The sequence below is a fragment of the Mytilus galloprovincialis genome, chromosome 10, assembly GCF_965363235.1.
Source record: "Mytilus galloprovincialis chromosome 10, xbMytGall1.hap1.1, whole genome shotgun sequence".
NCBI classification, from domain to species: domain Eukaryota; kingdom Metazoa; phylum Mollusca; class Bivalvia; order Mytilida; family Mytilidae; genus Mytilus; species Mytilus galloprovincialis.
Window position 1 is genome coordinate 48,052,653 of NC_134847.1, and position 24,939 is coordinate 48,077,591.

The 24,939-nt window shown below is 31.1% G+C and overlaps 2 long non-coding RNA genes across 2 annotated transcripts; both read left to right on the forward strand.

Annotated features, from left to right (window-relative positions):
- Positions 1-303: 303 nt before the first annotated feature.
- LOC143049202 (uncharacterized) lies at positions 304-18,282 on the forward strand. The gene is made up of 4 exons (XR_012970122.1): positions 304-1,063; positions 1,988-2,057; positions 17,073-17,170; positions 17,888-18,282. It is a non-coding gene; the product is annotated as an uncharacterized LOC143049202 (long non-coding RNA).
- A 3,087-nt stretch (positions 18,283-21,369) lies between these two features.
- Positions 21,370-23,664, forward strand: LOC143049203 (uncharacterized). The gene is made up of 4 exons (XR_012970123.1): positions 21,370-21,403; positions 22,165-22,231; positions 22,640-22,731; positions 23,619-23,664. It is a non-coding gene; the product is annotated as an uncharacterized LOC143049203 (long non-coding RNA).
- The last annotated feature ends 1,275 nt before the right edge of the window (positions 23,665-24,939 follow it).

The window sequence follows — 24,939 nt, forward strand, 5'->3', positions numbered from 1 at the left end:
TACCTCTAAAATTGTTGTTTGCTTGTATCACTCATGCATGTAACTGTTCTTTTCAAAATATCCCAGTAGGTGAAATTCATAGCGAATTGTTACCGTTTTTAATTATCTAAATTGGGTAATTTCATACGTTTGAGGTTATTTCATTGAATTTAAATGACAATTATAATAGTGATGTCCATTAAACTGCAACAGTGGTGGTGTTATTTACAAATTAATGACGTGGAACTAACAATGATAAGAACAGTAATAACTTGTATTTGAAGTCAGATCTCGGATTTCTAAAAAGAATCTGATTTTTTTTAATTTATCAACTGTTATTAGAATAACTGTATTCTTTTAATTTATGACAATTTTAAAATTGTGCTCAAAGTGTTGTGTTATACATGCATGCGTTTGGATTTAAGTTCGGTTCTATTTGATAGTTAAAATGTGCTGCAGGCTTACGTGTGTGTTTTATACAGATTTGTTATGTTCGTTCATGCTCAGTAATTACGATAAACTTGCAAATTATATTGGAATAAATGATCCAGAAGAAATATATAATCCACAAGACAAGATGTTATTGATTAAGAAAGTAAGGATCTTACTATTACGGCTAGGAATAGGATATTTGATCAACATTGCATGCTTTCTTATTGTTTGTTTTGTCAACAGAAAAACTAAAGACGAAGGGGAAGGCGGATTCCTGTTATTTTGTTCAATCGTTATTTTTGCAGTGTGTTTTTATGCTTTTATAACTTTTTCACTAGTATACAGAATTTCAAGATTTTCTAAGGATGCTGACAACAGTAAGGCTGAATATAAAGTCTCAAAATATCAAAAGTTCATGATGGTATATAAATGTCTGGATGTTATTTTCGACATTGAGGTGTTGCTTTATAGTTTCATTTTATCAGATTGGCAGTTAACAGCTTTTACTACCACGGCTGTTGCGGTGTTATGTACCGATATAGTACTGAATGTAATTGTGGTAATGAAAAACTGTTGTTCCGACGAGGAAAAAAACAATGCATATCGTTCAAGTGAAACTAACCAAGCGTTTGAAAATCGAGAAATAAAAGAGGTAAGAATACATGTATTTAAAACATGTACTTTGTGTATTTGTTAGTTCGACTTTGCTGATTAATTCAAAACGTATTTAATATAGCCAATGTTTTAGTGATCACTATTTGTTTGCAATGTAAACCTCTGAATTTGTTCGTGTATTTGAGTCGTTTATATGCTTTTTATTGACTTTCAATCCTACGTTTTTTAAAATCATTTGATAAACATAAATAGTGATATAATTTAGCCGGTCCTTAAGTCTTAGATTTGTTATTGTGAGATTAATTTCAATTCACGTACTCTAGTGTACGCGTATCGTTTTGTGCATACACTATTGACGTTCACATGCTAATTTTTACAGGTACACTTGAGGCACTCGTAACTGTTTGTTTGATCAGCGACATATAAACGCAACAGAAAACCTATCATCCTTTTTCATGAATTATGAATTTTCTGTGTTAACATCATTTCCTTATTCTCCAATCTCAAACTACTTTCAACAGAAGAATAAATGTCAGAAAAGGTATTAGTAAGGAAACATTCCCTTAACATGAATACAGATCAGTTGGTAGCCTTCGGCTGTTGTCTGCTCTTTGGTCAAGATGTTGTCTTTTTGTCGCACTTCTCGTTTCCATTCTCAATTTTATCTAAAACTATAATAGGAAGAAACTTATAATATACGTGAAGGATGTATTTTGGATTAGGGAGATAACTCAGGAAATAATGCTTAAAATTTGACAACAACCGACAACAAAACGACAAGTACTGTTGTCCATGTACAGTGTATAATATGGAATCCTTGTGAATATGTAACAAGTATTTGCAACTGATGCTTCCATAATAATAATAATTAATAAATATGAGAATATTTAACGAGAGCCATTTCTCGACTAAAATCTTGATTTTGACTAAAGTTATAATCATTTGTATGTGCATTTTGTAGGATGGATCGAATGCTATTCATCATTATATCATTCATCATGATTATAGAGAAGAAAGCGTGTCACGGGAAGGTAAATTGTGTAATATTCCAATTATAATGTTTTAACGTGTTATAAATGAGATGCAGTTAACAAGAAAATGAGACAACAAACTAACCCGAATGAAAAAATCCCATATAAAACAAGAATGTGTCCATATTACACGGATACCCCACTCGCACTATAATTTTCTGTGTTCGGTGAACCGTAAAATTGGTATAAAACTCTTTTTTGGCATGAAAATTAGATTGATCACATTATAGAGAACATGTGTACTAAGTTTCAAGTTGTTCAGACTTCAACTTAATAAAAAAACTACCTTGACCAAAAATGTTAACTTGAAGCGGGACAGACGGAAGAACGAACGAAGGGACGTACAGACAAGGAAACATAATCCCCTCTCTATCGTAGGTGGGGCATGAAAATAGGAAACATGTACAGGTTACACTATCATTAAAAAAGACAGAAAGATGTACGTCAATCAGTGAAGCTTAAAATCGCCACAAGTACAAAATTATTTAAACCCGATCTTCTTATTATATATATATATATATATATAAAAAAAAAAACGCCTATAAAAAGTGTACACAACAACACCAATAACATAAAAAGGAACTATAAATATAATTATTTATAATTATTTCGGATAACAGATATCCTTCATCGGTATATATGATTGTGATGTTGAATGAATCATCAATCAGTCTACTTAGATTAAGCTGTTACAATCTTGAAATTTATACAATGAAAAAATCAAATCGAACATCAGGTAAGACGCTTGCACAAGTCTAAAAATTCGTTAAACACGACATAGGTTATATGACTAATTACATCAGAGAGTTCAAATATATGCTTTAAATACAAATAATAATGTGCGATATGAACTAGCACAAATATAAAGCTTTAACGGGGTCGATAATTATGATTTTACAAGAAAGATTGCATCAATAAGAATTCAAAAAAAAAAAAAAAAAAACAGCACTGAACGGTCTAAATTTGTAAATATTTCAGATTTGACAACGGTAGAGTAGTTACATCAGAGTCTGCGATGTTTAAAACAAACAGCCGTTAAAATATAATAATAAATTTTGACTAAGGTAAACTAGTTGAACGTGGCTTGGTACCTATACATTCCTCACAAAATTAAGCAATGTAAAATGTTATATTCAACAGATTTATTTTAGAGATGAGTAAGATAAAGAAATAAAAATAGATACTGTAATAATAAGTAATATAACCCAGATGTGAGGCACTGCATGGAGTCGAACTACATCTTTCATTTATCCCATTTGGTGCCAAATTTGTTAATTTCTTATCCAAAATCATTCCCGAGTAAGTCTATCCTCTCTAGACCAAGCAGAGTTGTGGTCAATGATTGTTCTGGTCTGCCGATTGAGATCTGCCTTAGTGTGGCTAGGGGATCTCAAATGTCGACTAAGAGGGAGGTCTGGCTGGCATTGGTAGTCGCTACGATTACCGTTCATTCGTTTGTAAAACGGCTGTTCTGACTCGCCAACATACTATTTTCCACATTTACACTACAGGAGATACACAACATTTGTAGTCTTGCAATTATATGGTGTATTCTGTACCAGTGGAGTGACCGTTAAAAGTCTGGGAAACCCGTATTTGTTTGCGAGTCAGACATCGTTTGTTTCCGCAACCCTAACAAGTGCCCTATGACGAAGAGCCTGCTTGAGAGGATAACTCAGCTCTCACCAGTTAGTCTTAAAGGCTTTAATAACATCTTAATTGTCGACCCCGTTAAAGCTTTAGAATTGTGCTAGTTCATATCGCACATTATTATTTTTATTTAAAGCATATATTTGAACTCTCTGTTGTTATTAGACATATAACCTATGTCGTGTTTAACAAATTTTTAGACTTGTGCAAGCGCTTTACCTGATGTTCGGTTTGACTTTTTTATTGTATAAATTTCAAGATTGTAACAGCTTACTCTAAGTAGACTGATAAATGATTCATTCAACATCACAATCATATATATCGATGAAGGATATATGTTATCCGAAATATTTATAAATAATTACATTTATAGTTCCTTTTTATGTTATTGGTGTTGTTGTGTATATTTTGTAGGCGTTTATATAATTTATTTTATTGTGTATATGTAAAGTTACTTGTAACGATCCGTCGCCCTCGTGGGAAAATCGTTGACTATTATTCAGACGTTCTATATATATATATATATATATATATATATATATATATATATATATATATATATATATATATATAAATATATATATATAGTGTCTAAAAATAGCAACAATCAACATTCAATCTATCTAGGTGTGGATCAGTTTGTAAATAAACTGATGCAGTTACTAAATTAAATTATATAAGTGTCTAAAACTAACTATATATATATATATATATATAGTTAGTTTTAAAGACTTCGCCACTTACAACAGGCATAAAGTCAAACAGATTTTTACATAGACGGAACAATATTCTATACAACAGTTCCTTTAGCCTGATGAATCTTTTACGTCAAGAAGCAATTAATCAAGTTAATAATCTATATAAACTTAGTGATAACTTGCACTGCCGATATCGTGACCAATTATCTGGTCTTGAACTTGACGAAATTCAAGTACGGCTTAGTGATATCAAACGTATTGAATCACATAAGCTTCACGTCAAGCAGATAAACAAATTTAAACGTGATGGTGTGAAAGTTACCACTCCTTTAAACAGACCTTCAAAAAATTATAGTAAAAAGCCTCGCAATCGTAGATTTCGAAGAAAAAAATCATATTACGGCCAATCCCAACAACACAGTTGTCAATTTGTCAACAGTCTCTTTGACTGAGGATGAAACCAAAGTCTTATCTAAGGGTTTGAATTTTTGCCCTACTCCTAGTAACATAGATAATATGAAACTGGAAGATGACCTCAATAACTTTGCCAGAACCCTCAGAATTAAAGAATACTTTGGTAACAAGAACAAAGAGGAGGATAATGAGGAAGACACAGACACGTCCAACTCGGAAGACGAAATCATAATTCCGCATTTTAAAAAGAAGAGTTCATGGATTCCAAAGCCCAGCAAATCTGCTACACTGGAAGATGTTATTGACAAAATCAAATCGGATGTTGTTCATCTAGCCAGCAACAAGTCCTCGTCGTTTTATAACACCTCTTCTGACGAGAAAAAAGCCATACAATAGCTGAAAAAACCGAGATGATATTGTTATAAAACCAGCAGACATGGGAAGTGCCGTTGTGATAATGGACAAAGCCGACTACATCGCGGAAGCAGAGCGTCAGCTCTCTGATGAGAGATTTTATAAGAAACTTGACTATGACCCTACTTCCGAGTTTAGTTCCAAAATTATTACAGCGTTACAAACCATGCACGATGACGGTCACATAGATGAGGATACAATTGGATATTTAAAACCAGAGAACGCCAAGCCTGGTCGATTGTATCTTCTTCCTAAAATACACAAGGGTTAACAACCCTGGTAGACCCATTGTATCCGCTAACGGCTACCCGACTGAGAAAATCTCGGAATTTGTAGACTTTCATTTAAGATCTCATGTAGAAAATCTTCCTTCTCACATTCAAGACACTACAGATTATCTTCGCAAAATGGAATCCATGCACCCTCTTCCTCCGGAAACCCTCCTTGTCACTTTAGATGTCACCTCATTGTATACAAACATACCTCATGATGACGGAATACAATCGTGTAGGGAAATATGGGACTCGCGCAACACTTTAGAACCACCTACCGAATGTTTAGTCCAGCTGCTTACTCTGGTCCTGAAATGCAACAATTTTACCTTTAATGGTAAGAATTACCTTCAAATAAACGGGACAGCGATGGGGACGAAAATGGCACCGTCTTACGCCAATATTTTCATGGGCAAATTAGAGAAACAAATTATTTCAACATCTTTAACCAAACCTCTGTCTTGGTTCCGTTTCATCGATGATTTTGACATGAAATGGATTGAATCCCAACAAAAATTGGATGCTTTTATCAGACATGCAAACAACGCCCACCAGTCAATTAAATTTACATATGAAATATCCGACTCTAAGATATCTTTCTTAGACACAGCTACATCTATAAAGGACGGTGTTATATCAACAGACCTTAACTGTAAACCTACAGATAAACATCAGTACCTTTCTCCCCAACGCTGTCACCCCAAACACTGTACAAAAAGTATCCCGTACAGTCAAGCTCTCAGAGTAAAGCGGATTTGCTCCTCTGAGGAGGCTGTCACTCAGCGGTTACAGGAACTTCGCGGATTTTTAATCAACCGAGGTTATAAGAAATGGGACATAGATAAGGGGTTTGTGCGTGCGAACAATATCAGCCGCAATGACCTGTTACAGTACAAAAAGAAGAGGTGCAGCAAAATAGTTCCAATTGTTTTAACATACAATCCCGCCTTTACTAACCTTTCACGTTTGATCCGTGCCAATTGGGAAAGTATTGCCAATCACCCAAAATTATCCAAAATCTTTCCCGATCCTCCTGTCTTAGCTTTTCGGAGACCAGCAAGTCTAAAAGACTTATTTGTGAAAGCTGCCGTCTCCTCTAATAAAAGCTGTTCAACTACAGGATGGTGCAAGTCATGTGGTAACAAACGATGTCTGACTTGCCAACAAATACTGAATACTCAAACATTTACTTGTCACTCCACTGGGTCTGTGTTCACAATATTTTGTAATGTAACTTGCAAAACCCAGAATGTTGTATACATTCTTCAGTGTCGATGTGGCATGCAGTATGTTGGCGAGACAGAACAGCCATTCAACAAACGCATGAATGGTCATCGTAGTGACTACACCTGCAAGCCCGACCTCCCCGTAAGTCGTCTTTTAAGATCACATGGGCACGACAAAGCTGATCTAAAAAAAAACTTACCATCACCATCATAGATCACAACGAGGATTGGTCAAAGACCGACATACTTGCTCGGGAAAGATTTTGGATAAGAAAGCTCAGTACAGTTTCCCCAGAGGGCATTAATGAAAAAAACATAGAAGAGTCACTCATTTTCCCTACCATCACTAACTTCCTGCCATCACCCGTGTTCAGTAACTCCGGCTTCCGTACTGGACACTTACACTTTTCAGGAATTTTTGAATTATACTAGTTTTAATTACAGTTGGCAGGGATGTGTAAATACACAGCCACGTTCTATTACTTAACCTAAGCAAAAAATTATTACTCATTTTTCTTTTTATCTAATTACTATATATTTGAAATGTTTAAATACGCAGTCTCTTGCAATTTTTCTACCGCTGTCATATTTTAAATAGTATACCAGCGTAAATCGGTCAGGACTGTTTATTGGGACTGTATTCCCACGCAGTTGTTTACCATCTCAACTATCACCACCATTGAGAATTCAGAGTTGTGCCAGTTCACATCGTAAATAACTAATTTTATTTTGGCATATCTCTGTAGTCTTTGCGCCGTGTTTGGAAATTTTAACATTGTTCCAGCGTTCGCTTAAATTGTATTAATTTCAAGATTTTGATAGTCTTAATTTGAATTGACATGATTCATTTGTAATCGTGCTATTACCGAGGAAGGATATCTGTTATCCGAAATATCTAACATATTGTTCGTTTTATTGTGTTTTTGGTGATGTTGTACCCTTTTAGATTTGTTATATATTATATTTTGTAGTGTACTGAATCATAATCATATGATCCATCGCCCCGTAAAATTTATCGTTGACTATTTATTCAGTCAATTATATATATATATATATATATATATATATATATATATATATATATATATATATATATATATATATATATATATATATATTGCGCAAAATCAATAATAAAAAAACCAATGAATAAAAAAAGGAAGAACAAGTATGTGTCCCCAGTACACGAATGTCCCATCCGCACTATAATTTTCTATGTTCAGTGGACCGTGAAAATGGGAAAAAATCTGTAATAGGGCCATTAAAATTAGAAAGATGATATCATAGGGAACATGTGTACTAAGTTTCAATTTGATTGGACTTCAACTTCATCGGAAACTACCTCGACCAAAAACTTTAACTTGAAGCGGGACAGCCGAACGAAAGGACAGACGGACGGACGGACGAACGAACGAACAGACGGACGCACAGACGGACGCACAGAGAAACAAGCTTTATGACCATAAATGGGGCATAGAAAATAATAAAAAAAAAAATAAAGCAAATATTAATTTATAAAATTACAGATATGTATTAAGTAAAACCATAAAATATTAGTCAACCAGAAAGTCAATGACATGGTTTCAAAATACAGACAGATACGTGACATGAACACGTGATGGCAGTTTTAGGTTTAAGGGGGCTCGCGGGTCTTAACCAAATGTTTTAATTAATATAGGACTTCGCTTTTTTTTTCTATAAATGAACTTTATCTCACTACAAAAGTCAAAAAGTCTGAAAAGACCAGTTTTTGTCTTGATTTGCATGAACTTTTACTCGACATTATCCAAAAGTATGACATGCGTCTTAATTTTTCTTGGCAAATTCTCATTTATATCAAATTTTTATGAAATGTACTCGACATATTCTTGGCATTCTGAATATGGTCTTAAAATGTCTTGACATATTCTTGACATTTGAATACCGTCTTTAAATTTCTCGACATATGCTCGACATTCTTATTTTTCTCAGTATGGCTTGACATATTCTGAACATTTTGAATTGTGTCTTAAATTTACTTGACAGTTCTTAGTTTTATAAATCATGACCAAAATTCATGATATAACTTTAATCTTTATTTCTCTTTACATAATATACAGTTGTTTTAAGTTTCACTTGTAACAACAAATATGACAGTTAGACATGTAAAATAATTAAAAATTTTGGTATCTAATTTTTTTTACAAATGCAAATATTGTATGAAATATTATGTATAAAATAATTTAAATGTGGGTTTTTAAAAAATTACAAATTTTGATTCCTAAAATTCCTATTAATTAAATGATCAAAACCATCATATTGTAGACATATTTCATTTTACATTCATAATATTCAACGTTAATATGGTAAATATTTATTTTACAAAAATGTGGTAAGATTTACATAAATAGCAAATTATGATGATATACAAGTCATTCATTTAACAGAAGAAAAATTTGTGTAATGTCATCTGTTGGAAAATATATTAAGTATTATACATGGACAGGATAATCCCCATAAAATTAAGGTATTCCACACCCCAGAATACACACCACTGTCAAATAGAAATTACTGATTTACCTGTAAGAAGCCATACAACTTATCAGTTGACCATTCCAAATATTAAAAAAAAAATATTATCTACTCCAGCAATCATAAAATAATAAAAAAGTATTGGTATAAAACTTATTGGTCTTATGATATAGATCTCAAACAGACATGCATAATATAGCTCTAAACATTTTTTTTTCTTTTTGTTTTATAAAAAATTATAAAATTCAACACACAAATTTAAATAAAAAACGATTATTGTTGTTATATAAATGAATAAGGTTTTTGAATCAAGATGAGAACGAATTATTTGACCTACACGAAAGCCCCCCTTTTTTAGCCACATTAACCCTAAAGATGAATTGTGGGGTGCAAACATGGTCACATGTTAAAACTGCCTTCAAGACACCTATTTTAGTAAAGCATTTGACTGGCAGTTTTGCAAACTGGCAAAAATCTAAATGCTGTTTGTCAGTTATTTCGTCTTATATTCCAAGTGAACACAATTGATTAAACGTTTAATAAAAATAAATCAAAATTAAACTGCATTGGGGGGGGGGGGGAGTTATTCAGGGTATTCCAACTTAGGTGCACAAAAGGGGAATCTTACTATACCAAGTAAATCCTTGATTCTGCAAAGTTTAGTTTAGCCATAATAAAAAGGAGATATACCAGCAATAGAATGAGTCTGTACACATTTAAGGCGAAATTTATACTGTGAGATAGTGTCAAGACATATATAAGACTTACAAGAATATGTCAAGACATATTCAGACATTATAAAGAATGTCAAGAATATGTCAAGACATATTCAGACATTATTAAGAATGTCAAGAATATGTGAAGACAGATCGAGACAAATTTAAAACAGTCAAAAATTGGTCGAGACTAATCCAGACTCTTATCAGATGATACAGGAAGTGTCGAGAAATTTTAAGACAATGTTCATATTGTCAAAACACTAGTCAAGGAAAATCAAGAACCTCATTAGACAAATTAATACTATGTCAAGAATTTCTTAAAAATTATTCGTACAAATAAAGAATGTCGAGTAAAAATTCATGGAAATTCAGACAAAAACTTGTCTTTTCAGACTTTTTGACTTTTGTAGTGTCTAATACTAAAAAAAATGAAATACAAAAATGGAGTTACCGTTCCTTTACGCTTACAATCTGCCTTCGAAAGAGGCATCCTTTTTTGTAAGCTTTAAGGTACTTTTTATCTGTTGAACTAATAGGAGAAAAAGAGGTAATATCGTAATAAAAAAAGAACTTATTTACTGAAAAAGATATATCAATTTTTATGCCATAAAAATGACATTTTTGCACCAAAGGGAGATAATTCGGAGCGTTTTCAATGGTATCTACATTTTAAAAGTCATCTGAAGCCTGTTCAATGATTTTTGTTCTATATGATAAAGTAACAACTACTAAAGGTAATAAATATAATTTGTAGTGAACAATACATGTTATTTTTTTTCTGAAATTTTTATACCCTCTAACCTCCTTAAGGAACACTATCTCAAAATCAGGGGTATATATGATTTTAATAGTTGATATAAGATCATTTAAAATTTAGAACTTATTTAATACTAACACAACCAAAGATGTAGTTATGTGAAATTCACAAAAAATCTTGAATTTATTCTCCATACTATAAGTAAGAAGAGCCTTAGTAAAGAACAAAAGACTGCTCAATGACGCTAGAAACCAAAAAAGTTAAAAAGGCCAAATAAAGCACGAAGTTGTAGAGCATTGAGAATCAAACATTCCTACCAGTATTACCAAATATTGCTGTGGTATTTATTACTTATCTTATCACGAGGTAAAAAAGCTTAGATTAGTATTTCAATACTTCAGAGCTTAATTCATCAAATTGACTATATCAATGATTATTCATATCAACACAGAAAAATATGGATAGGTTAGGAACTTCTATTTGAGATATATATTTTTTTTGATTGGCGGGAAAAGTGTAATTCCTACAAGTATTGCAAAATATTGCTGTGGTATTTATTACTAATCTTATCACGAGGTAAAAAAGGTTAGATTAAAGTCATAAGAAACCTCAAATTAAAAAAATGATGCATATGATTTTTATAACTAAATGGATAGTTTTCATTATACAACTTATGTACATATACTTTTTTCTGAGGAAAATTCTTTAATTTGTCCACATTTAGAAGAAGTTTATTTGTTTTTAATTGCTTGCTTCCAGGAAGCAATTCGCCGACATATTTTCCGTATTCATATTGACCTGAACGTTACCGATCGCAATACGCATGGATCTGTCATTAAAATAAACAATTATCTGATTGTACATGTTAAACACGTGCTCAATACCCATGCTTTTTGTTATTTATTTACTATAAGGTGACAATCGGTAAACTTCGGCTTTAAAACACGGCATTTAATGAACAGCCATATTTGTTAAATCGTAACAGACAGAGAGAAAAAAAAAATTGACGATTATTCGATATATTTGCGTAAAAAATGACAAAATCGTGCACAAAGTTCTAAGTTTATGATATATACATGCATTGACTCAAGAATTGGATAAACATTATTTTTCACCACTCACTGCTTTCATATGACTTTAACATTTCAATAATTCAGAGCTTAATTTATCATACTGACTATATGAATGATTATTCTTGTCAACACAGAAAAATATGGATAGGTTAGGAACTCCTATTTGAGATATATATTTTTTTTGATTGGCGGGAAAAGTCTTATTCTGGTCTCAAATCAAAAGAAAACAATTAATACCGGTAGCTGCCTTTATTTTGAAAATCATCTTAACGTGAGCTAGTGAAGTCTACTACATGTATGAAAAAAGTTGGCGATATTGGGCAATATATTATACCCTGTATCTAATGAAAAAAAAAACAAAGGAGTACGAAAATCTGACAAAAAAAATCCTAATTGACCCTTCTACATTCTTACAGAACTATCTATCTTATAAACTCTCATAAGGCACCAATCAGTCAAAACATACCCTTTTAAAGTGTTTAAGACTCGGGGCCGTATGCATAAAACATCTTAACTTAAGTGTTCCTTAAAATTAAATTTCACTAAGAATTTCCTTAGTTAAGTAAAGTTCTTAAGTCGTATGCATAAACTTACGTAGGTCTTCACTTAACTAAGGAACCGTAAATCGGAACCTTTCTCTTATTACCGTATGATATACTAGCTTATTGCATGGACTCATCCGTGTAGAAGTTTGTTATGATTATTCACATTGATTGATCAATATATACATTGTACTTTTATTAAGAACTGGGGTTGGTGTGTATTAAACAATTCAATAATGTGTAACATAGTACAATTTTGAAACACAAGATAATTTGTCGCATAAAAGAACAGTTTGACGTTTCGATGGATGACCATGGGAAGAAAAAAATGTATGAAATCCAAAACTTATCCTACCAGAGGCATATAATTATGTCTCTGCCCCTACTTAATCTTAAATGCAATGAATGTTATATTTTTCTGGAGACAAAAATATATTTAAAACTCTTAACAAAACATGATCAGAGTTTTCATTGCATGGCACCAGTGTAGCATTGCAATTTTTTTTAATCTAAAACCTATTTCAATTTAAATAAACATTAATCCTACCCCTTTTACATGAAAAGGGGCTTTTATGACAATGATAAATATAACATTAAAATAACAACATAACATGACAGGACTAAAGTACAAATAAATGCAAGAACATTCAGAACAAAGAAATACACAAATAAACCTTGCAATATGACATTTCGAAATGCTGATATTTATCAAAGGTATCAGTCTGATAATTTAATACACCACACGTGCGTTTTGTCTACATAAGACTCACCATTGACGCTAAGATCAAAATAGTTAAAAAAAAAAAAACCAACAAGTACAAAGTTGGAGATCAGTGGTGACCCAAAATTGTAAAAAGTGGTGCAAAATACTGCTACGGTTATATATTCTTGGATAAGAAAATCCGTAGTATTTAGAATAATTCTTACTTTTACAAACAGTAAATTTATAAAAATGACCATATTATTGCTATTCATGTGAACACCGAAGCGGTGAGTCACCACAGAATAAAAACAAACACATAACAACAAAAACGAAAGCACATAAAACAGTACAAAATAACTAACTGTGCACCACTTATTGCGGACCTGTTTTTGTATTGCTATGAGTTACACTTTATGACAAAAATCAGCAAGGACCCATCGAAACAACATCTGATACACAAATTTAATAATACTTTTAGATATTTGGATGATATTTTAGCTCTCAATAATGAAGACTTCAGTATGTATACTAAAGAAATTTATCCTGTTGAACTTACTTTAAATAAAGCTTATACTAACAATGACCACTGCCCTTTCCTCGATTTTGATATATATATATATATATATATATATATATATCATAAACGGAAAGCTTAATACTAAAAATTATGATAAAAGAGATGATTTCTCATTTCCTATCGTTAATTATCCATTTTTAGATGGTGACGTACCCTTGTCACCATCTTACGGAGTTTATATATCTCAACTTGTACGATTCGCTCGTGTATGTAACAATGTTTTAGATTTTAACGAGAGAAATTTATGTATTACTGAAAAATTATTACACCAGGGTTTTCGATATCACAAACTAGTCAAAACATTTACTAAATTTTATCATCGGTATAAGGACATCATTCGTAAATATAGCTCAACACGCATATATACTTCTTATACGTTCAGGTATTTTACATCGAATATTTTATGGAAATATTCTTTATAAAGCACAAAAATGTCAGTATTCACCTCAGAAGCTAACAAAACCTTTAAATAGACTTATTAAGAAAGGATATAGTTACGATGCTGTTGTCAGGTCATTAAAGATTGCATATTTTGGCTTTAATATTGATAGGGTCTTTGCATCGGAACTAAACACATTTATTCTTAATAAACCAGTTTTTGGAATGACACGGGTTATGTTCTTCTCAAATATACTATGATGGTATGATACTAAACCCCTCACGGGGAGGATTATGCCTGATATTCATATGATGAAGACATAATTTTTCAATCAGTTTAATTGAGGTCCGGAGCTGGCATGTCAGTTAACTGCTAGTAGTCTGATGTTATTTATGTATTATTGTCATTTTGTTTATTTTCTTTGGTTACATCTTCTGACATGAGACTCGAACTTCTCTTGAACTGAATTTTAATGTGCGTATTGTTATGCATTTACTTTACTGCATTGGCTAGAGGTATAGGGGGAAGGTTGAGATCTCACAAACATGTTTAATCCCACCGCATTTTTGCGCCTGTCCCAAGTCAGGAGCCTCTGGCCTTTGTTAGTCTTTTATCATTTTAACTTTTAGTTTCTTGTGTACAATTTGGAGTTTAGTATGGTGTTCATAATCACTGAACCAGTATATACTTGTTTAGGGGCCAGCTGAAGGACGCCTCCGGGTGCGAGAATTTCTCGTTGCTTTGAAGACCTGTTGGTGACCTTCTGCTGTTGTCTGCTCTATGGTCGGGTTGTTGTCTCTTTAGCACATTCCCCATTTCCATTCTCAATTTTATTGAATTGTCACCTACAGAAAATTACTACGTTAAAAAATGACGTCACAGGTAAAAGTGACTAAAAGTTTGGTATAGTTCAAAATCAGGTTTGTAATAATGGCATTTAATGTTTTAATACAACAATTACAATTTAATTAATATAGAATTGTGTTAGCGACCAGATAATTAATTTAATTATTTAGCTATGTAGGTATTAATTTTATAAAATGAAACTATAAAGCAAATAAATCGTATACGTTAAGTTGCCCCGAACTAAAATCTCGTGAATAAACTGGGTTGATGATGGAAGTGTTTGGCGACCTTGACTGGCTTTTTAGCCTTCGCACGGTCAAAGTAACTGGGTGGTTAATTATCTGTACAAACGAAAAGAATATTAAAAAATTAGAACCACAAATACAAACAAGAAAACATTTAACAATATCCAATCAGAATAACAAATACAACAGCATAACTAAATACATCAAATTTGGATAGCATAGTACCTTGACACGTCTTATAGTAATGCGAAATCACACTCAGCAAGGCAGTCGAATTCGGGAGTAGGTCACATTCGGTACTCAAAATACAAGACGACGTTAATGGTATAAACAACAATCTAAACCATATTCAAAATGTCCTCAGTTAGTTTAGAGAGAAACACATCGTATGTATCACGAGAGGGATGAAAGATACCAAAGAGACAGTCGAATTCATCAATCTAAAATAAACTGACAACGCCATGGCTAAAAATGGAAAAGACAAACAGACAAACAATTCGTGAGGGTGTCCATAAAATTTACGGAGTGTCATTTTTAATCTTTCCTCTTCAAAACTTTGTAGGAGCTAGTTTCAGAGAAACCAATTCAGGGAAAATTTGCCCTGCATCTTTTGAATAAAACTTAATAATTTAGTTTTCAACCGATGCCCCACCCTTCTCCCTCCAACCCATAGAGAAACCAGGGATTTGTATGCCTGAAGTTCTTCATCTCTTCAAACCTTCATGATACAGAAACTGTTTATTATGAACGGTTACAATTGAAACCACGAGGTTTAGTTCAAGAATTCAACGTTTAAAATTATTTGTGTAAACAAGGACGTGTACAGAGTAAACAAAATTAAATACTAGCAGGAACTCCATGCGCGAAAAAATGAGTACTTTTCGGTATACACAATTACTAGTTTGGGGAATAAGGATAGAATGACTTTAACATTATATAACTACCTTCTGTAATCTTTTGATATCTTGATTATACGTACTGCTTAGAAAATTAAGATGATCGTTAATATTAGGTAATAAACAAACGATTTAATAGTATTTTATTTCTGATACAATTATCAATCAATTAGAATTATATTAATCTATTAATGTTCTGCAAAAAACGCACATTTTTGACAGATGTTTAACTAAATTTGAAGATTTAAGGTAGCTCTATAGGTACCTTAGACTAAAGTGAAGTCTTATGAGTTTTATAAGCGTGACTCAAAACAACCTATATTTTACTTAGGAAATACTAAGTATAAGATTTTGTATGCATACCACTTAGGTAAAAAGGACGAAGTTACCTTAACTTAGGTGTTTTCTAAGGACAATATTAACTTGAGCAGCTTTATGCGTACGGGTCCTGAAAAAAAACTCCATATTGTTATGATAGTTCATGTAAGCTATTCGGTTGTTTTGATTTGAGGGTTGTTCTTAGAAATATGATATTTCAAAGTTGTATAATTGCACGGTTCGTTGTCTCTTAATTGAACTCCATTTAGATATGAAGTGAGCTATTCATACGAAACATATAGAGTTATTTTCTGATAAACAAAAACACAATATTACAACGAATTTTATTTTGGTTTACAGCGATTCATTCACTTATTTCAATAAGTGATAATTGAAACTATATTTGATTTATACGGGTTTATAAATCAATAAGATAAAATTCTGCTTTGCATTGTACAGCAAATAAGTGTCCCGATTGAAAATTAAATGAAATCGTTTTTGAGGTCTTCAACAATTATCATTAGTTAAACCAAGCCTATTATTTTCACATTACTAAATTAAATGCTAACCAAATCAGTATTCTATAAATGATGAAGTAGTATGCACTAAAAATAGAGTCAGCAATATTATTTGTTAAAACTAAGTTTAAGCAATAAACTGCATTTAACCATTGAGAAAGTTTCTTACAAAGAATGACTCTTCAAGCTTTGTCAAAAATTATACGATGTTTTTTAAATAAGGTGCAATTAGAATTATTTTAAAATATTTATTTCAGAACCAGATTTGGAAAGACTGCCACCTCAATCGGTTTCTTTATCTGATACTAGAGTAAACAGGAGGCCATATACAGAAACAGACCATCAGCAGAAAATGGTAGATATACGTTATGAAAACAGCCAATACATATTGTTCGACAATGTTGAAAAGCGTGTAATGCTAGGTTCATACTATATAATATATATTAAGTAAAAATTCGTTAACAAATATGTATTGCAGAATTATTTATCAACAATTGAAAAGGGTGGATTTGTTGTTGAGATTTAAATGAAAATAACTGATACGAGTATTGATTTAATTATTTCTAAGAAAATTATGTAGCGTGATTCTCAGAAAAGTAAACAACTAGGTTATTAGTTCATGTACTGTTAATTGTAAACAAAGGTTGACATGCATTTTTTATTATCAATTTTACTTTATAGTTTACAAATACATCCGTGCACCCTAGAGCAATTAAAATAACAACAATGGATAACTTGATCTTACACTTCACCTCCTAAAAGACGAAAAAACAAAACCAACATGATCTGTTTTTATGAGTACTTAGATATCAACCTGATTGAGATAGAACTATGTTCTGCTCTTTTGTCGGTTGTTGTCTCCTTGACACTTTCACCATTTACATTCTGCATTTTATTTAGTTACAAATTCTCATCCAGAAACTGCACAATTTGAGCTTTGAAAATAAGGAGGTAGTCTGAAATAGGAAAATATTTACAAAAACACTAGGTAGACGTTATGTCCTGATAATGTTATACAAACTAAATATGAAAAGTTTAATAAATCATTTTATGTTTTATGGTTCAATTGTAGTCACGCAGTGTCAGTTATGAAGTGCACGCTAGTTCAAAAGGAGAAGAAGGTGAAGATATTTAATTAATATTAAACATATAGGCGGGAATAAGGTGACTGTGAATCCTAAAAGAGATACCTAAAATTTAAAAAAAACAAAAGTTTTAGATTAACATATCGCATTTTGTTAAAGTATCTGTTTTTGAAGATGAGCTTTGCAATTAAGCAAAGTGACTGTTATTCTTTTTTTTGTAAAGATTGTTATTTTAGTGTGCACATTTTGTCGTGGAATAACATTCAGAATATTGTTCAATCTTTTATTAACAAGAGACATATTGTCAATAAGAAATATCTTAAATGTTTTTAATATTTTTAATTCATTTCAAATTTACTTTTCAAACAATTATATATAATTTTATAACCCTTTATCTATCAATATAAACATTAATATTTTGAGACCTTCTCAATTTTTTATCAATGAATATCGTAATAGTCATGAATGATCTAATGGGTTTCAATTCACAATATTTGTTATTTTTTTAAAATTCCTGTTATTTATTGACACTGAAAAAATAAATTTCTCAACATTTGCAAGAGTCACTAAGCAAAGCAAAACTATTCAGTTGCGAATTTAAGGAGTTCAGTCGTATATATTTCTGTACTCGAGGTACAAATGTTTTGCTTGAAATACCAAATTATAAATTTTTATTGCTAGATTTCTGAGCTTTAACATGATAATCATGCTCGAAATTTTTATGACCTCAATGCTTGTACTGTAAAAAGGAAGAACAAAGACAACGTTATTATTTGGACGTGTCAATTTACTATGTATGTAGCTCCATCAGGTGAACCGGGGGATATAATACCCCCCTGTTGTTATCTTACAACTATACACCATGCATAAGGCTAGTACAATGTACTTTCGAAAGAGATTATTACAATAAGGTCAATAAGATAAATGATAAAATCACTTCGTTGCAAGTTAATACCCTTATTGTCATTTGAGCAATTACTGGATTAATGATACGAAACAAATGTGATTTGCTACATTTAAGAAAGAAATGTAGAAACAAAACTCAATTCTAATGACTGTAAAAACTCTAAAAAAGGGGGTAGATTTGTTTAATATTCTAAATTCAAGTTTACTGATTTTATTAGTTACACAGTGTGCAATTGTCCTAATACGAGAATTTATCGGGTCAATAAAATTCATATCGGGTGAGGCAAAGCCAAATCCGATATGAATTTTATTGACCCGATAAATTTCGTATTAGGACAATTGAACACTGTGTAACGAATTTATCCTGATTTTGTTATATTACATATAATTATATTCAATTTCAATAATAGGACAATATCAACCAAATATATTTTAGATATTTAATCTAAAACTGTGAAAAATCTAATATATTAGGACTATTTAAGGCAATTCAAATTATATATTCTTTATTAGGTCAGTGGTATAAGGGAGATAATTTTAATTGACGTAATAAATAAGGGAGATAATTCCAATTGACGTGATAAAAAAATATACTGAAATTTATTAGGAAAATACCAGCCAATCAAATTGCGAGACATTACTCTAAATCAGGATAAAGTGTTTTATGGGTCTATTTTGTATTAAACTACATTGATATTAGCGTAATAATAACCAATTATCACCCAGTTACAATTTGATTAACTAATACGCATGACGACAAGTACTTATAAATATTTCATAAAAATCTGTATTTAATTTGACCTGCTTTAAACTGTTGTAATAATGCTTTGATATGGTTTTTGATTTGTTTTATTTTGATGGTTGATGAAATGTTTTGCTAAACATAGTATAACAGGAATTATATTTACCATTCATTCGTCGAAAACGTATGTATTACATGCAGGACAGGAATAAGCTAGTCATTTTTTACTTATTGTTATGTATTTATTTTTGTTATCTTTTTGCCGTAGTTTTTAAATACAATCCTTTGTAAGAGGCAAAATAAAAATATTAGTATGTTCTTTGTGATTTGTCACTTTCATTTTTGTCTATCTTTTTAGTAATGACTGGAGAAAGTAACATAATAATACTAAGATTACAAATATAACGGCACATTATCGATGAAAGTACGACAGAATCATAGCAGACACACATGAGAAAAATAAATACCCAAGCATTTTTATTACTACGATTTCAAATAAGTGTCCTGATCTTGAGAGTATAATAGTGTTAACTAAATAATTAATGGCAACGAAACCGTGTTTTATAGTACTATTGTTAAAGAGTACCGAAATACGAACGTGACATTTAAAATCTTAAACAAAAAATGATAAAGCCATGACAAAAAAAAAGACAAACAGATAAATAATAATACAAACGTCACATAGAAAATTTAAGACTAGTCAACACAAGCCACATAAAAAAGAAGGGTGCTCTCAGATGCTCCGGAAAGGTTAGCAGATTCTGCTCCACGTGTGGCACCCGTCGAGTTGCTCATGTTATTATAAAACAGGTAAATGGTCTAATTCGTAGGTCACATTCGTAAAAATGGAACTGTATTTTTTACATAAGGAACATATCCGATATCATCTTCGAAACGAGCTATTGATGGCCTTCGTAAAATTTACGAAGGGATGATTTTAACTTCACCAATTGGACTCTTGGTTTAAAATCTTCCCAGTAAGCAACAACACTCCATCAAGGAAAGCATTATAGGAAATACAAGCCCAGGAATATTGTATCAATTGGGAGATAATTATATATTCCAACTTTTAAGACAATACAATAAAGCAAAAAATAGCCTTCGCCACAATATGCTCAAAAAAGAAATATAATAAAAAAGAGACAACAATGTACAAGTCATCATGAATTGCTGTTTTGATAAATAACATACAATGGACTTTTTTCAATATTTATTTTTCTGTTTTATTTATTGTATGAAGGTTGATTTCATCTCTGCTTCGACACAAACAATAAAGGAGTGTAGCAAATTATAATGTGGAGTTATAACACTAAAACCAGTTGTGTTATAATTTTATCAGGATAATGCTAATAGGTCTACCAGATATCATCATTATTTATTGTTGCTAAATTAAAGCTACTGCAACAATGGATCATAATGTAACATATTTCAGCATAACAAAAAAGTCATTTACATTCAAATCTTGATTTTTATATATCTTCTGATTACCTCATTAGCGATTAAAGAACACTGGTAAATATTATGTATCAAATATAGAATATTTCTCTTCTTGTATTACAAGAAACTGTACATTTTTAAAAACCTAAATATACAAAACAAAAAGCATATATAAGAACTTATATATATCAAGCGTAAAATTTTGAAGAAGTAAAACTAAGTGCATTGTGTGAGAAAACACAGATTTTCAAATCACTGTTACAATTTGTGTGATGATCTGTTTTGAAAATTATATATCGGTGTCTAATGTTTTTATATTAATTCCTGCAAAAATTCTTGTTGAAAAAATTGTCTATATCGTCGTTTGATAACAACTTATTTTGTAGATCCACAGGAAGGAATTCCGCAGAAGTTTTCGGTATGTTGAATCTGATCTGATAGAATCAACAGTACTTATTTCACAGATAGAAAAATGTCAAATAACAAAAATACCAAAAGTGAATATTCAAAGCGGAAAATCTTTTATTTGTTGGCAAAATCAAAACTTAAAACACACCAAACGAATTGAAAACAATTATAATATTCCTAACTTTTATCAAGCATTTCCTAGAAAATAACGTATAAATGAAAACATGAATACCATTGACGTGAAATAGTATTTAAATATAGGAAGATGTGGTATGAGTGTAAATGAGACAACTCTCCATCGAGGTACCAATTTATAAGTGTAAGCAATTATAGTTCAAGGTTTGGCCTTAAACACAGAGCCTCTTATCTTTATAAAAACGAGAAACGAGAAACTGAACTACATAAACAGACGACACCTACTGTACATCTGATTTAGGACAGGTGCAAACATTTGCAGCGGGATTAAACGTTTCAATGGTACCAAACCTTCTCCCTTTTCTGAAGTAATAATTTAAAATCACAACATCGAAAAACACACAATAAAATATTAATTAGAAGGCTCAACTCAATAAAAAAAAAAAAAAAAAAAAAAAAACACGCAAATTAACACACAAATAACAAAAAAGTTAGATCTGTGATACATAGTTAAACAATTAAGGTATGAAAATTGGATTTAAATTGTATATTAATTACTATCCATAAGAAAACTCAATTGAGCATTTTTCGCTATAGTATATGTTTCTGAACATTTTTTGATATTGTTTGTGTTAGGATTCGTTTGATCATAATGATGAGTTTGACCAAAGAAAAACAACAGACAACACAGAAATCTACAATAGTAAGTTTGTTTTATATTTCTGAAGACATTAGTAAACGAGTACTGACTTGGAATATATTATAAGATGTCTAAATTATACAAACGAAATAATTTCTTACTGACTCATGTATTTTAATTTCAATATATTTTTACATATCATTTAATTTAAAAGGAGAAATGAAGATTAAACAGCTTCATTGCCGGTAAACCGTGCATCTCAATATTTGCTGGATGTTTATGTCAACATTATTACCGGTCAACAGTGCATCTCAATATTTCCTGGATTTTTATTTCAACATCAACTTTGTAGTGTACCTAATTAACATTGTCTTAATCATGAGAACCGGAACATCTATGAAAAATCATTTTTTTATTGTAAAATTTTATTCTAATATTGAAAAGTCTTTTTCATATTTTTCTTAACTCAAGAATCGAAGAATGACAGACCACCACCTTATTCTCAGGTAGTTAATGATACAAACAATACAGGCCATAACGTATCAGAAGAGATTAATCAAGAGGTATGCTATGTAGATTGTAATATTGTGTAATGTACATGATGATGTATATAGGATTCGTTTGATCATAATGATGAGTTTGACCAAAGAAAAACAACAGACAACACAGAAATCTACAATAGTAAGTTTGTTTTATATTTCTGAAGACATTATTAAACGAGTACTGACTTGGAATATATTATAAGATGTCTAAATTATACAAACGAAATAATTTCTTACTGACTCTTTACAGTAAGAATATATAACATGAATCTCAACAAATTACAAGTCGATATTTTCCTTATACTATATAACAGTGTATAACATGGGAGTATCATATGTAGACCTAATCATAACAACTTGTTCTAGCCAGATTCTAAAATAATACTTATATAGTCATTATCACATGGTATGTAAATGTATGGAAAATGTAATATATTTGATAAAAAGATTTTTACTGAACCTACTTCTTAGAAAAGTAAGACATAACACATTAAAATTCAATTATCAAAGAAAAAACTAAACACATCAATACATTAAAGTGTTTATAAAAAAAAGTTTAATCAATAAACATATAAACAAAAGAAATACAGGCTGCAGACAAGGTACGTATTGATGAATTGCTTTTCATTAACTATACTAAACATAACACATATCTAAAATAGCCCACACAGTTTTAACGTCTCATGAATGCTGTTTTATGAAGTCTTGTCATCAGGATTGTCATCTTATTTCGTCCACAAGATGTTGCTTTCTAACTTGCTAAACAAGATAAAAAATAATTGAAATTTGAAAACGAAATATTGTATTTTTTCGTTTTGTGGTTTTGATTGATTTTTGATTTCATTAGTGTAAATAATGTTAACATGACATGATTTTGTTTTATGTGATATATGTTAATCTATTTGTAGAAATGTAAAGAAAAGTACGAGTCAAAAAAGAATAACGAGAATAAAAGTAGGTAGTTATTACATATATTTCTATTACTATACAAATTCTTCAACATCAGCTAACACGATCTCGACACTATGATCTAAACAGAAGTTAATCATTCGTTAATTGATTTTTTTTTCTCTTACAAGGTGATTTTGAAATAAACATCAATGCAATTGTTTGAACAAAGGTCTCAGATCTGTACTCAGTGTTCTGTTGTCACTGAGATGTATAATTACACAGCCATGTCAACTTTGTGCTTTTGTTAGATGTATTTCTATTTGTATTCATCTGATAAGGTAACCAATTGCAACTGAACTGTTAACATCCACTTCATCTGAACTTTGATGGATGGTTGTCTTATTAGCAATCATAACACATCTCTTTATTTTTTATATGCTATTCAAATTGTACAACAATGTTTTATTACTGAGTGTATGTAAGAACTATTGAAATTCCTAAATATGATATATTTTACACGATGCTGTTTTGATTATTTAATTCTATTACCAGAATCTGACCTGGAAAGAGACAACCTTTATTCCCTAGAATCCAGACCCAACAATAGACAAACAGACGACCAAGATGAAGTACATTATTAGATTAAAGATATTAATCGAGTTTAATATAATGATTGTATGATTTGTCATAAGGAAATGATGTGATATAGATGATTGCTACGTCTGAAATAAAAATAGCTTAGTCGATTAACATCTATATATAAGAAATATAGGCTGCAAAATAAAGGCAACAGTAGTATGCCGTTGTTCAAAACTCATAAATCCATGGACAAAAAACAAAATCGGGGTAACAAACTAAAACTGGAGGAAACGCATTAAATATAAGAGGAGAACAACGACACAACATTAAAATGTAACACACACAGAAACGGACTAAGCATTAGACAAAATCCTATGAGAATAACAAATATAACATCAAAACCAAATACATACAAACAAGGTACCTATTGATGAATTGTTTTACATTAATATTCTAAACATAACATGTTTAACCCCGCCACATTGTTTATGTATGTGCCTGTCCCAAGTCAGGAGCCTGTAATTCAGTGGTTGTCGTTTCTTTATGTGTTACATATTTGTTTTTCGTTCATTTTTTTACATAAATAAGGCCGTTAGTTTTCTCGTTTGAATTGTTTTACATTGTCTTATCGGGGCCTATTAAAGCTGACTATGTGGTATGGGCTTTGCTCATTGTTGAAGGCCGTACGTTGACCTATAGTTGTTAATGTCTGTTTCATTTTGGTCTTTTGTGGATAGTTGTCTCATTGGCAATCATACC